The 12,431-nt window shown below is 42.3% G+C and overlaps 1 protein-coding gene across 11 annotated transcripts in view; it reads left to right on the top strand.

Moving 5' to 3' along the window:
• Window positions 1–12,431, top strand: part of BCAS3 (BCAS3, microtubule associated cell migration factor) — a 597,592-nt gene that overhangs the window by 440,469 nt on the left and 144,692 nt on the right. The gene's annotated exons all lie outside the window — the stretch shown is intronic.

The following is a 12,431-nucleotide window of genomic DNA, read 5'->3' as shown; positions in this document are numbered from 1 at the left end:
AGCAAGGTGTCTTTTGAACATACTAAGACCTCTGAGAAAGGAACCTCATCCAGAAATCCCATGTCTTGACTGGTGCCCAGGGGTGCCCGGGAAAGGACCATTCATTCCCGCAATTCCTTTCTGGGCAAATCTCCTAGGGAGTGTTGTAAGTTCAGTAGTTGTGTGTAGCTTCAGGACTTTGGGGCCAGATCTGAACACAAAGGTCTTTTTTTTTCTCCCCAGGGTGGTCCACTAGCTTGGTCTCTGTGTGCCCACATGGAGTGCTGCCCGCTGAGGGAGTTTATGAAATTTTGATGTAGAAATTAGGTTGTTGCTTATCTTGTACCTTCTTGCTCATAGTATTGACAGTACCATTGAATTGCTCGAGGCAGATAGCATCTCAGCGATCGCTGTGCTATTTCAGCTCTCTGCTGCTGACAACATCAGAAGTGTTTTAACAGGGTTTTAATGGGCAGCCTCTGAAGCTCCTTGGAGGGTTGCAAATAGCTGCCGTGAGAAACCCTCTCTGCTGCTCTGGGCTGACATGCCCTCTTTTCTCATCCAGCTGCTGCATGTTCAGATGGCCGCCTTCCTGGTGACAAGCACTTCTTATTTGGGCTGAGCCGTAAGAGGACTTGAATTCCAGAGATGAGATTGTGTAATATAAAAAAGGAAAGGTCTCCTAAGGACGTTTTCTTCCCATCCTGTTGGGGGCAGGAAAAACAAGACGGGTTATGGGGGTTAAGGCGAGAGAGGGGGTCTAACCAGGAATAAGTCTGCCATTCCCAGAACCTTTCAGAGAAAAGTCCTGGTGTGTCGTTAAAACTAAAGTGTTCTCATTTGACGGAGTCATAAGGATCTCTTTGGAGAATGCCGTGCCCAGAGCCCCTGTTTTCTAGCTTTCCCACATTTTAGAATTTTATTTCACAGCTGACAGGCACACCAGGGAAGAAAACACCTTTCCACACATGAAGACAATTTTTGACTATTTCATAATACTTGGATTTTTATGAAATACGTCTCCAGGGTTAAAGCAGAGTGAATTAATACAGTTTCAACTTGGGTTCCATTACTTGATCTTTGAAAATTAAAAAAAAGTGAAAGTTCCATTACTTGATCTTTAGATGCAACACAGTGACTGAACTCCCAACTAGTGACTTAAAACCGCAAATCGTAGGATGAAAGGAGTTGAAAATCCACCTCTCCTAGAATACTTTTAACTAAGACAATGAGGTGAAAAATGATATGACTTTGACTTCCTAGCTGTGGCACCAAAGATGGTCCGTGATTATCTGTGCCCAAGGTCAACAGGGTACCCAAAGGGAACTGGTGATAAAAATGGAAGAAAAATGTGATGGCTGGAATAATAAACTTTTTATTAAAATGCAAGAACCCAGTCTTATCAGGAAGGCACACATCCTACCCCTACCCCACCTCCCACCCCTGAAGAAAATGTCTGTGTTTCATTTAAAAAGTGTGGTTCATCGTAGAATCCCAGTGTTTGGAAGTGTCAGTGCAGACATCAGCAGCTTTGATTGTGTCTCTCCATCAGTTTCCCTTCTGAGGGAGTAGAAACAATAGCTTGCCTGGCTCTTTTTAAAGAAGGTCTAAGAATACTTCCTTCTGGTGTCAGAGAGAGACTGCTTTTACTTCAAGCTCTACCTGCTGAGAATTGGTTTTTATCATTATCACCCTCCACGGATTTTTCAGGCTGCCTGCGAAGAATCTCCTATCAGACACTTAAGGCTATTTCACAGCCTTCTCTTCCCAAACCAGATTGATAGTACTAGGCTGTCATCTGTCCCTCAGAGATTTAAGATTCTTAACTTCTTGTCACCAGCAGAGGCATGACTTTAGCTATTAAGGGATAAATTTGATTATCAAGGTTGGAAGGAAAAAAAAAAGAAGTGCACCTCTGGGACACATTCAGAAATGGATTCCTGGGAAGGCCCAGGCCTGTTTTTCGCTTTCTTACAGCTAGCTACCTTTCCCGAAGCTGCTGCTGGCTATGCTACTATTGGGACTGTTACTCCAACTAAGATCATAAAAATGGCTTTATTACATGTGCCTGTGATTGGGGTCTTCAGCAAGGCACTGAATAAAAAAAACTGCAGGAGGCTACATAATATAAAGGGAAAACCACAAGAATATGGCCTATGGGAGAATGTCATGGCGAAGAGTATAAATTCTAGAGTCAGGGAAAAGCTAATCACATCACTCAACAATGGGTCTACCTCCCTCTGCCTCCTCATTTGTAAAATAAAAATTATAATGAGAATTGTAACCTACTCATATTGTTGGGGATTAAATAAGAAAATGTACAATTATAGCACAGGGCCTGGACACAGTTGCAAGTGTTTGGTTAACAGGGGTTGATGTTACTATTTCTGTTAAGAATACACATGCCCGGTACTCAATAAATGTATATATAATCCCTGCATACGTTCAAAGTGCCTAGTTTAGGGAATTTATTAGCGGTCATAATATAGTACAAGCAGATATAGATACAAGTGTAGAGGATATAGAATGGCAGAAGGAATCGGTTAGCCAAGATATGAAAGAATGGTGAGGAACTGTAAATAAATGATAAAAATATTCAGTATAAACCTTTGAGAGAAAGAGCACCCCTAAACTTGTCAAGCTCCAGATTTCAGTTTTGAGAATCTATATTCTCTTTTACAGACTTAAATCAAGATTGGGGGACTTCTCTGGTGGTTCAGTGGCTAAGACTCTGCTCTCCCATGGCTAAGACTCTGCTCTCTCAGTGCAAGGGGTCCAGGTTTGATCCCAGGTCAGGACACCAGATCCCACATGCCCCAACTGCCCTGCAAGTAAAAGATCCCACATGCCACAACTAAGACCCATCACAGGCAAATAAATAAGCATTTAAAAAACAATAATAAAATGAACATTAGGCCTGACTACCTACTGTGGTCTTGGGATGGTTTTTCCTTTCTTTAAGGCTTCATTTTTCTCTAATGTGGGAGAGAATCTTCTGTTTTCCTGATGGCTCAGTGGTAAGGAACTCACTTGCCAAAGCAGGAGACCCAGGTTCGATCCCTGGGTCAGGAAAATCCCCTGGAGAAGGAAATGGCTCCTGACCTCAAATTTTGGAGGTTTACTGAAAAAGAAGAGAGTCATGGCATTCCTATTTTCATAGTTGCTCAACTGTATTTTCTCCGAGGTAAAGATGTGTTTACCTGACAGATCTTTCTGTGAAATTCTGCACTCCTGTCTTACGTGTATAGCTTACCAGTGAGGCAGTGTAGTTAATTTTTTCTGTGTCATGGCTGATTTTGTAAGTTACATCACGTGATCAGCAGTCTTGGTCAAGGTGGGCCGTTGACTGGCCCGCAGATCGGGTTGATTCCTCTGCCCCGCTGGCTTTGGGGTTTGCTTTGAAATTCCCTTTGGCTTCACTCAGCTGCCGTGAGCAAAGACACACGCGGCTCCCTGTGCACGCACCTCCCCTGCTTTCCTCCTTGTGCCCTCCCTGAAAAATGGGGGCTGAAGCTTGTCGGCCGTGTAACCCAAAGCTAGCCCTTCAGGTTTCCCTCCGTGATGATATTACTCCGCCTTGGACTTTTCTCATGTCCTGGTTTGCTGGTCCCAAATTCAGTAGTTTAATCCTCCACATTGGAAGAACACCAGTGCAGTATCTCCCTATCCTTAGTCATAACTGTGGATGGTAATTGTGGAATACATTTCTTACGAATGTGTATTTTTGCTTTCCACACGTGACAGGATTCAGAGCTGTTTTTTTACAAATATTTTTAAATGCTACTTAATAGAGATACCTCTAATCAGGTCCTGGATGGCTGGCAAGCTGCCTCATCCGGTCATCTTGGGTACTGTCTCTCTTCATGTTCATGCATTTCCTTATTTTATATACCACCTGCCAACATCTCGCTAAAAGACGTCTTTAACCATGAGTCATTTTAAAGGGCTACATAGTGTCTTTTCCGGATGTCAAGTTTTTAAAAATCTAAAACCAGCAATTAGGATACACTTGCCAGGAGGAATATCTTGATTTCTTAGAACACGATGTGGAGTAATTTATATTTGCATCTCTGAGAGCCGCTGGCAAGGTGGCCATGTGATGATGAAAGAGCACAGGTATTTTCAGAACAGCTGCTTTCCTAAGTCTGGGTTCTCTGTGGCGTGTAAAGTTGTTGCTACAGATGTCAGCCAGGCACTATGGCTAGAACTCAGTTATAGCCTGATCATGTCTGAAGGATGTCTGCCAAGTATTGCCGTGTGCTAGGATTTGAATAGGAGGAGGTGAGTGAGACTGAAGTCGCCCTGCTTCAATTCCCTTTGGCCTTCTCTAATTGAGGACAGAAAAGCGTTTGCTTTATATCAGTTGGTTAGTCCGTCTTTCCTCCTGTACTTGACTGTACACCTTTTTGAGGATAGAAAGCAGTTTTAGTTTTTATCCTGTATCTTTAAATACTTCAAATACTCATTCATTTGTTAAAGGAACTTTGGAGCACCTATTATGTGATCTCTGGGCTAGGAACCATAGGTGATCTAAATATGCACAAAGCCAAGTTCTTCTTAGCAAGAAGATAGACGAAATACATCTATGACTAAAAAGTAATATGAGAAAAAGAAATCCGTTTCCACTTGAAGTTCAGGAAAGGCTTCGTGGAAGAAGTGTCATGTGAGCTGAGTTTTGTTATATGGAAATAGGAAAAGGGAAATCGTTCCTGGCAGGGAGAACAGTACCCTGAAGACATGTGCAGACAGGGAACGTAGGTGGTCCTGTTTGCCTGCAGGGGACAGGGTGTGACAAAGAAAGGGGGAAGGAGATACCGTCTGGAAAGTAAGTTAGACGGGAGAGTATGGGGTCGTGAATGTTAGTCGGTCAGTTGGCCTTGAATCCTGTTTTCTCAGCTTCTTACCTCTGTGACCTGAAATTCCTTAAACTTTCTGTTCTTCAGTTTCCTGGTGTGCCTAGTATATCTCAAATACCATTTCAAGGCTTAATAGATAAATGAATGATTAATAGATACTTGACAGTCTTTTTTCCCTGCCAAGTCTTGGAAATCTGCTGTGCATTTTGTACTTACGGCACATCCCCATTCAGACTAACCATCTTTCAAGTGCTTGACCGCCACACCTTTGCGGCACAGACTGACGACAGGTGGAATCCTTTCTTCTGCTCTTCTGCCTTTGGTTTTATGAACACAGAGTGAGACGTTTGATTTGAACTCCAAAGCCATGCCATGCTGATAGTCATAGCTACCACCTACAGGTGTTTTTGACATGTCAGAAGTTAATCTGTTCTTAATTGACCATAAGAAATTTGTCAACAGTGATCTAGAATGAAAGCAGTCACTGGTACCAAGTCTGTCCTGGTAGACATGTGAGTTTTGCTCAGGCATTTGTTTAGAGAAATAAGACTCATCTCTCCTTTTCTTCTTTCTTGACCCAGCCTGCCTTTGTTTTCAGGCCTAACAATCTTGGAAGAACACAGATTATGTGCTAAATATAATAGTTACCCTTTTTCACTTAATAAGCGACCATCTGAATTCCCAGCACTGATCTAATTCCACTTGCTTCTGAAGTTTACCTTTTTACACTTGTGTTGGTTTTAGCCAGTGGCCACTGTGTCAAAGGTCATGAACTTGTACACTTCCTCCCCAAAGATTCACTGTATCAGTGTTCAGTTTGTGAAGATCCTTCTGGATTCGTTTATTTAATTTTGCCACCGTTGTTGAATTCATGAAATCATTCAGCTCTTTTTTTCTTCTTTCAACTGGATTGCAAATAAAGGAGGGGAAGGAAAGGAATGGAATTCCTTTCCTCAGCATCTTAATTATCTTAGTTTTAAGTTCTTCTATAAGTGTGTATTTATGAACGTAGTTTTACTAGCTTAAAGCGTCTAATTGAAACCAGATCCTTAAATCTCTCTGGATCAAGGAGTCCTAATAAGCCCTGAGCATCTTATCCCTACAATCCAGAAGCATTTATTTGTGCTTGTGCTTGATGCATATGTAATCAGGTTATTCTCCCAGCTTCATTTTCCACCTCAGACTTTAGCGGGATCTAGTATGGTGGTGAAGGGGATATTTATTCCTATTTCCAGTGGGTACAACCAAGGAAGGGAGGGTGAGAGCTTGAGTATTAGTGATTCTTCAATGGATCTATTTTCTTTACATATGGTATCATGGACACTACCCGTATATTTTCAGCTACAGAACATATGGTTGTCCTTTTGCAAATTAAGGTTCACTTCTTTCTCTATTACATGTTGATTCTGATTTAATTCTTCTTTCATAATTGAGTCTTCTTAAAATAATTTTATTTATTTATTTATTTTTGGCTGTGCTGGGTCTTCGTTGCTGTATGGACTTTTCTCTAGTTGCAGAGAGCGGGGGCTACTCTCTGATTGCAATGCTGGCTTCTCATTGTGGTGGCTTCTCTCGTGGAGCACAGGCTCACTAGTTGTGATGTACAGGCTTAGTTGCTCCACAGCATGTCGGATCTTCCCAGACCAGGGATTGAACCTGTGTCTCCTGCATTGGCAATCAGATTCTTTTCCACTGAGCCACCAGGGGAGCCCCTGATTCTGATTTAATTCTTGTTGTACATTCAAAAATACAGTGTGATTTCTAAAATGCCTGCTGACCACAGTAGTGTTATTCATATGCATTTTAACGTTCTTGCTGTTAGATCCATGATCCTTTCTATAGTGGTGAATTTGAGAAAAATTTGTCCTACAATACCTACTTTTTAGATAACTCCAGCATGTCAGAAAAAAAAGAGGGGGCCATATTTGAAGCATTTAAATTACATTGACACTTTGTCTTTTTGTGCATATTTGGAGAAGAAAGTGTTAATTATTTTAAATGTTTTAACCCTTTGCATGGACATTTTCTCAAGTGAATTCATGCTTGTTTGCTTCTTGAGGACCTTTGAGCTATTATACAACCTAGGCATGTAGTTCTTAATTATTGAATAACTCTTTTTTTTTCTTTTCATCTATTTTTAATTTTTAATTATGAAATATTCCAAACATATAGAAAAGTACAGAACATAATAGTATCCACGTGGACCCATTGTGCAAATTTTTTAGTATTTGTTCTCACCTTTTTCATGAAAGAAACTAGAGCCTCCTAACTAACTACTGCTACCGGAGGTAATCACTGGCCTCAATTTGATATATATCATTCTATCTATGCATGATTTTATACTTTTTCTATGTTTGCAAGAGTACTGGAGTGGGGTGCCATTACCTTCTCCAATATATGTATATACAATTTAGAAATACTGTGTTTAGAGTTGTTGAATGACTCATTGTTATAAGCATATAGTGTTGTACTGGGTCTTACATCTTAAAGGTTGAGGTTATTTTTAAGTGTCATATTCTTTCCTCAGATGCAAAATAGCTCCAGTACTCATGTGTATTAACTGTGACTTTTATTTATTTTTCTCCCATCAAGACTGACAGCCTTTCTGACCGACAACCAGTCAGTAAGAAACCTCTTACTCACTATGTAATATATGCTAGGTGCACATAGCATTACATGGAAACTTCATTTAATCTTCACACGACCCTCTGAGCAAGCTCTCACTGTATCCATTTTACAGATGAGGGAACTGAGGCTCAGAGAGACCAAGTTTTTTCTTATTGCTATCAGTGCATCTACTTATACCATCTCTTTCCTTTTAAATAAGAAAGAAAGAAAGAGAAGTCGCTCAGTCATGTCTGACTCTGTGCAATCCCATGGACTGTAGTAGCTTCTCAGTCCATGGGATTTTCCAGGCAAGAGTACTGGAGTGGGTTGCCATTTCCTTCTCCAGGGGATCTTCCTGACCCAGGGATTGAAACCAGGTCTCCTGCATTGCAGGTAGATGCTTTACCCTCTGAGCTGCCAGGGAAGCCTCCTTTTAAATACATTGCTTCTAATTCTGAGGACCAGAAATTCAGGTAACTAGATTATGCATGAAATAGAATATGCTTTCCTCTGGGGAAAGAATGATGAAGACTGGGAGAGGGGTTCCAGGCTGGGCATTTATGAGATGTTGTATGTGGTTGCTAGAGCCCCTTTCATATAGGTTAGAGTTACTCCATGTGAAGCTAATGTTACACTGTTAGCCAGGATGGATATAGACTATCTTTGTTTAGGAGTAGTGGCTGTTGTTGTTCAGTTGCTAAGTCATGTTAGACTCATTGTGACCCCATGGACTGCAGCACACCAGGCTTCCCTATCCTTCACCATCTCCCAGGGTTTGCTAAAACTCATGGCCATTAAGTCAGTGATGCCATCCAACCATGTCATCTTCTATCGTCTCCTTCTACTGCCCTCAATCTTTCCCAGAATCAGAGTCTTTTCTAATGAGTCAACCCTTTGCTTCAGGTTTCCAAAGAACTGGACCTTAAGCTTCAGCATCAGTTCTTCCAGTGAATATTCAGGGTTGATTTCCTTTAGGATTGACTTGTTTGATCTCCTTGCAGTCCTGAGGATTTTTCAAGGGTCTTCTCCAATGTCACAGTTTGAAAGCAACAATTCTTTGGCTCGCAGCCTTCTCTATGGTCCAACTTTCACATCTATACATGACTACTGGAAAAACCATAGCTTTGGCTCTATGGACCTTTGTCAGCAAAACGATGTCTCTGCTTTTTAATATGCCATCTAGATTTGTCATAGTTTTTCTTCCAAGGAGCAAGCATCTTTTAATTTCATGGCTGCAATTACCAACCACAGTGATTTTGGAGCCCAAGAAAATAAAGCATGTCACTGTTTCCATTTTTTCCCCATATATTTGTCATGAAGAGACCAGATGTCATGATCTTCGTTTTTTGAATATTGAATTTTAAGCCAGCTTTTTCACTCTCCTCTTTCACCTTCATCAAGAGGCTCTTTAGTTCCTCTTCACTTTCTGTCATTAGGGTGGTGTTATCTGCATATCTGTAGTGGAATGACCTCTATGACTCCTCACAGACTGTTCCAGAGGGGTGCAGATTCCACCACCTAAATCTGGAAAATCTAAGTCAGTGGTTCCTAATATTTTGGGGTCATAGAGCTGAGAAGCTAATGAAATTTGTGAGTCTGCTCCAGAAGAAGTGTGTGGATACTCTCAGACACACGATGTTGTATATGTTTTCAGGGACTTCAGGACGCTCAGAGGTCCATCCCTGGACCCCAGATGAAGATAACTGACTTGGCCTCTGTGGGTGGGTGGTAGTCCCTGCCGCTGTGGAAAGCTAAACATGCCCTGCAGGCCAGAGACGATCATGATGGCAGAGGCACCCTTGGGGCGGGGAGATTTGAAACAGAACAGGGGAGCCCTGTTTGCCCTTGAGGGTTCAAGGTGAGATGTGCAGGTGGACAGTAGCGCCAGTCCTGAATGTGGGGGGAGACCTGGTGTTCTGGTCGCCTGACCGAGAGAAGGACCGGAGGCCGAGAGAGAAGAAAGCAGGCAAAGGTCCCGTGGATTATACGGTCCAGCAGAGCACCTGTGCTGTGTCAGGAAGGCTTCTGCGGCTCTGGGGGAGATTTTCAGAACCTGAAACCTTGGGAAACAGCTTTTGATGCTGTTTCTCTTTGGGGGAGTGTAATTGCGTCACAGTGTGGTGTGAAGTTCTGCTGTACAGTGAAGTGAATCAGCTCTGTGTGTACATATGCAGGCTCTCTCATGCTCAGTCATGTCCGATTCTTTGTGACTCACGGACTGTAGCCCACCAGGCTCCTCTGTCCATGGGATTTCCCAGGCACGAATACTGGAGCGGGTTGCCATTTCCTTCTTCAGGGGATCTTTCTGACCCAGGGATTGAACCGAGGTCTCCTATGTCTCCTGCATTGGCAGGAGAAGTCTTTCCCCCTGAGCCACCTGGGAAGCCCATCGCCTCCCTTTTGGACCTCCTCCCACCCACCCCCACATCCTGCCTGTCTGGGTCATCGCAGAACACCATGTTTATTTTTTCGCTAATGATTTTTTTTCTCTCTTAACTTTGTGTAAAATTTGCACTGAGGTCAGCATAGAAAGAGATTTGCAGATAAATCCTTGAGCCTTTATAAAGAGAAGAACAGCTCGTGCGGTGGTGGTAGCATTACTTTTCCTCTTTCTTGAGAGTGAGCCCCACTCTCAAGTAGAGAGCAAGGGCTCAGCCACAGGTGTAGACACAGGCTCCTTTCCCACCTGGAGGCTCTCCCTTCAGATTTTCAGTCCTAAAGTTTTTCACATCTTGTTCTACTAAGAATGCCTTTTCTTTTACACTCATTTTGCATCATCCCACTAGGCCAGTAGAATCCAGCAGCAGAAACTTCCTCATTTTGCCAAGTGTGACTCCCATTAATGGGACCAGCCACCTGGCTCTTCAGTGAAGCCTTGAATGGTTTCAGGAGCCCTTTATTATTTTTCTTTGAGATGCTCTTTTAAGCCCTAGTAATATTGAGAAATTATGAAGGAGACTGTAAACAAGTTGAACTCTTTAACCAAAGAAGCTGCCTTTGATAAGAAACCATAATTAATAGTGTATTTTTAAAGGATTTCATCACTCACCTAGAGCCAGACATCCTGGAATGTGAAGTCAAGTGGGCCTTAGAAAGCATCACTACGAACAAAGCTAGTGGAGGGGATGGAATTCCAGTTGAGCTATTTCAAATCCTGAAAGATGATGGTGTGAAAGTGCTGCACTCAATATGCCAGCAAATTTGGAAAACTCAGCAGTGGCCACAGGACTGGAAAAGGTCAGTTTTCATTCTAATCCCAAAGAAAGGCAATGCCAAAGAATGCTCAAACTACCACACGATTGCACTCATCTCACAAGCTAGTGAAGTAATGCTCAAAATTCTCCAAGCCAGGCTTCAGCAATACGTGAACCGTGAACTTCCAGATGTTCAAGCTGGTTTTAGAAAAGGCACAGGAACCAGAGATCAAGTTGCCAACATCCGCTGGATCATGGAAAAAGCAAGAGAGTTCCAGAAAAACATCTATTTCTGCTTTATTGAGTATGCCAAAGCCTTTGACTGTATGGCTCACAATAAACTGGAAAATTCTGAAAAAGATGGGAATACCAGACCACCTGACCTGCCTCTTGAGAAACCTATATGCAGGTCAGGAAGCAACAGTTAGAACTGGACATGGAACAACAGACTGGTTCCAAATAGGAAAAGGAGTATGTCAAGGCTGTATATTGTCACCCTGTTTATTGAACTTATATGCAGAGTACATCATGAGAAACGCTGGGCTGGAAGATGCACAAGCTGGAATCAAGATTGCCGGGAGAAATATCAATAACTTCAGATATGCAGATGACACCACCCTTATGGCAGAAAGGGAAGAGGAACTAAAAAGCCTGTTGATGAAAGTGAAAGAGGAGAGTGAAAAAGTTGGCTTAAAGCTCAGCATTCAGAAAACTAAGATCATGGCATCTGGTCCCATCACTTCATGGCAGATAGATGAGGAAACAGTATCAGACTTTATTTTTGGGGGGCTCCAAAATCACTGCAGATGGTGATTGCAGCCATGAAATTCAAAGACACTTACTCCTTGGAAGGAAAGTTATGACCAACCTAGATAGCATATTGAAAAGCAGAGATATTACTTGCCAACAAAGGTCTGTCTAGTCAAGGCTATGGTTTTTCCAGCGGTCATGTATGGATGTGAGAGTTGGACTATAAAGAAAGCTGAGTGCCAAAGAATTGATGCTTTTGAACTGTGGTGTTGGAGAAGACTCTTGAGAGTCCCTTGGACTGCAAGGAGATCCAACCAGTCCATTCTAAAGGAGATCAGTCCTGGGTTTTCATTGGAAGGACTGATGTTGAAGCTGAAACTCCAATACTTTGGCCACCTCATGCGAAGAGTTGACTCATTGGAAGAGACCCTGATGCTGGGAGGGATTGGGGGCAGGAGGAGACGGGGATGACAGAGGATGAGATGTCTGGGTGGCATCACCGACTCGATGGACATGAGTTTGAGTGAACTCCAGGAGTTGGTGATGGACATGGAGGCCTGGCATGCTGTGATTCATGGGGTTGCAAAGAGTCGGACACGACTGAGTGACTGAACTGAACTGAAAGGATTTCAACACACTAAAGTAACAGGTCCAATAATTACAGTATTTTCCAAAATCATTGGATGTTATCGTAAAGAATGAAAGTTGTCGTCTTTTAAATCATAGGTCGGTCTTCTGTGTCTAAATTCAACAGTGTTTTTCCTCGACAGTCCCAGTCTCAGTTAGTGAACCCCCTTCTTGTGCTTCTAAAACTTTTCCACTGAAGTACCTTGAAGAGCAGGAGAGAGGTGCTTATGTGACCCCCTTGTTCAGTCCTTGGTTCTGGAGCCACAACCTTGACTATTACTGTCTTAAAATTTTTCTTGAAGCTACGGCTTTATCCCAAAATTAGTGTTGATATTTTATTCTCATCCACAATATGTATGTTTGTCTTAACATGTGAGTTATTTGTCAGTTAAATTCCTTCACTTTTTCCCCTAAAATT

The sequence above is a fragment of the Bos indicus x Bos taurus genome, chromosome 19 (assembly GCF_003369695.1).
Source record: "Bos indicus x Bos taurus breed Angus x Brahman F1 hybrid chromosome 19, Bos_hybrid_MaternalHap_v2.0, whole genome shotgun sequence".
Classification (NCBI taxonomy): domain Eukaryota; kingdom Metazoa; phylum Chordata; class Mammalia; order Artiodactyla; family Bovidae; genus Bos; species Bos indicus x Bos taurus.
The sequence above is the reverse complement of the archived record's forward strand: the minus strand, read 5'-3'. Positions and strand labels throughout refer to the sequence as shown.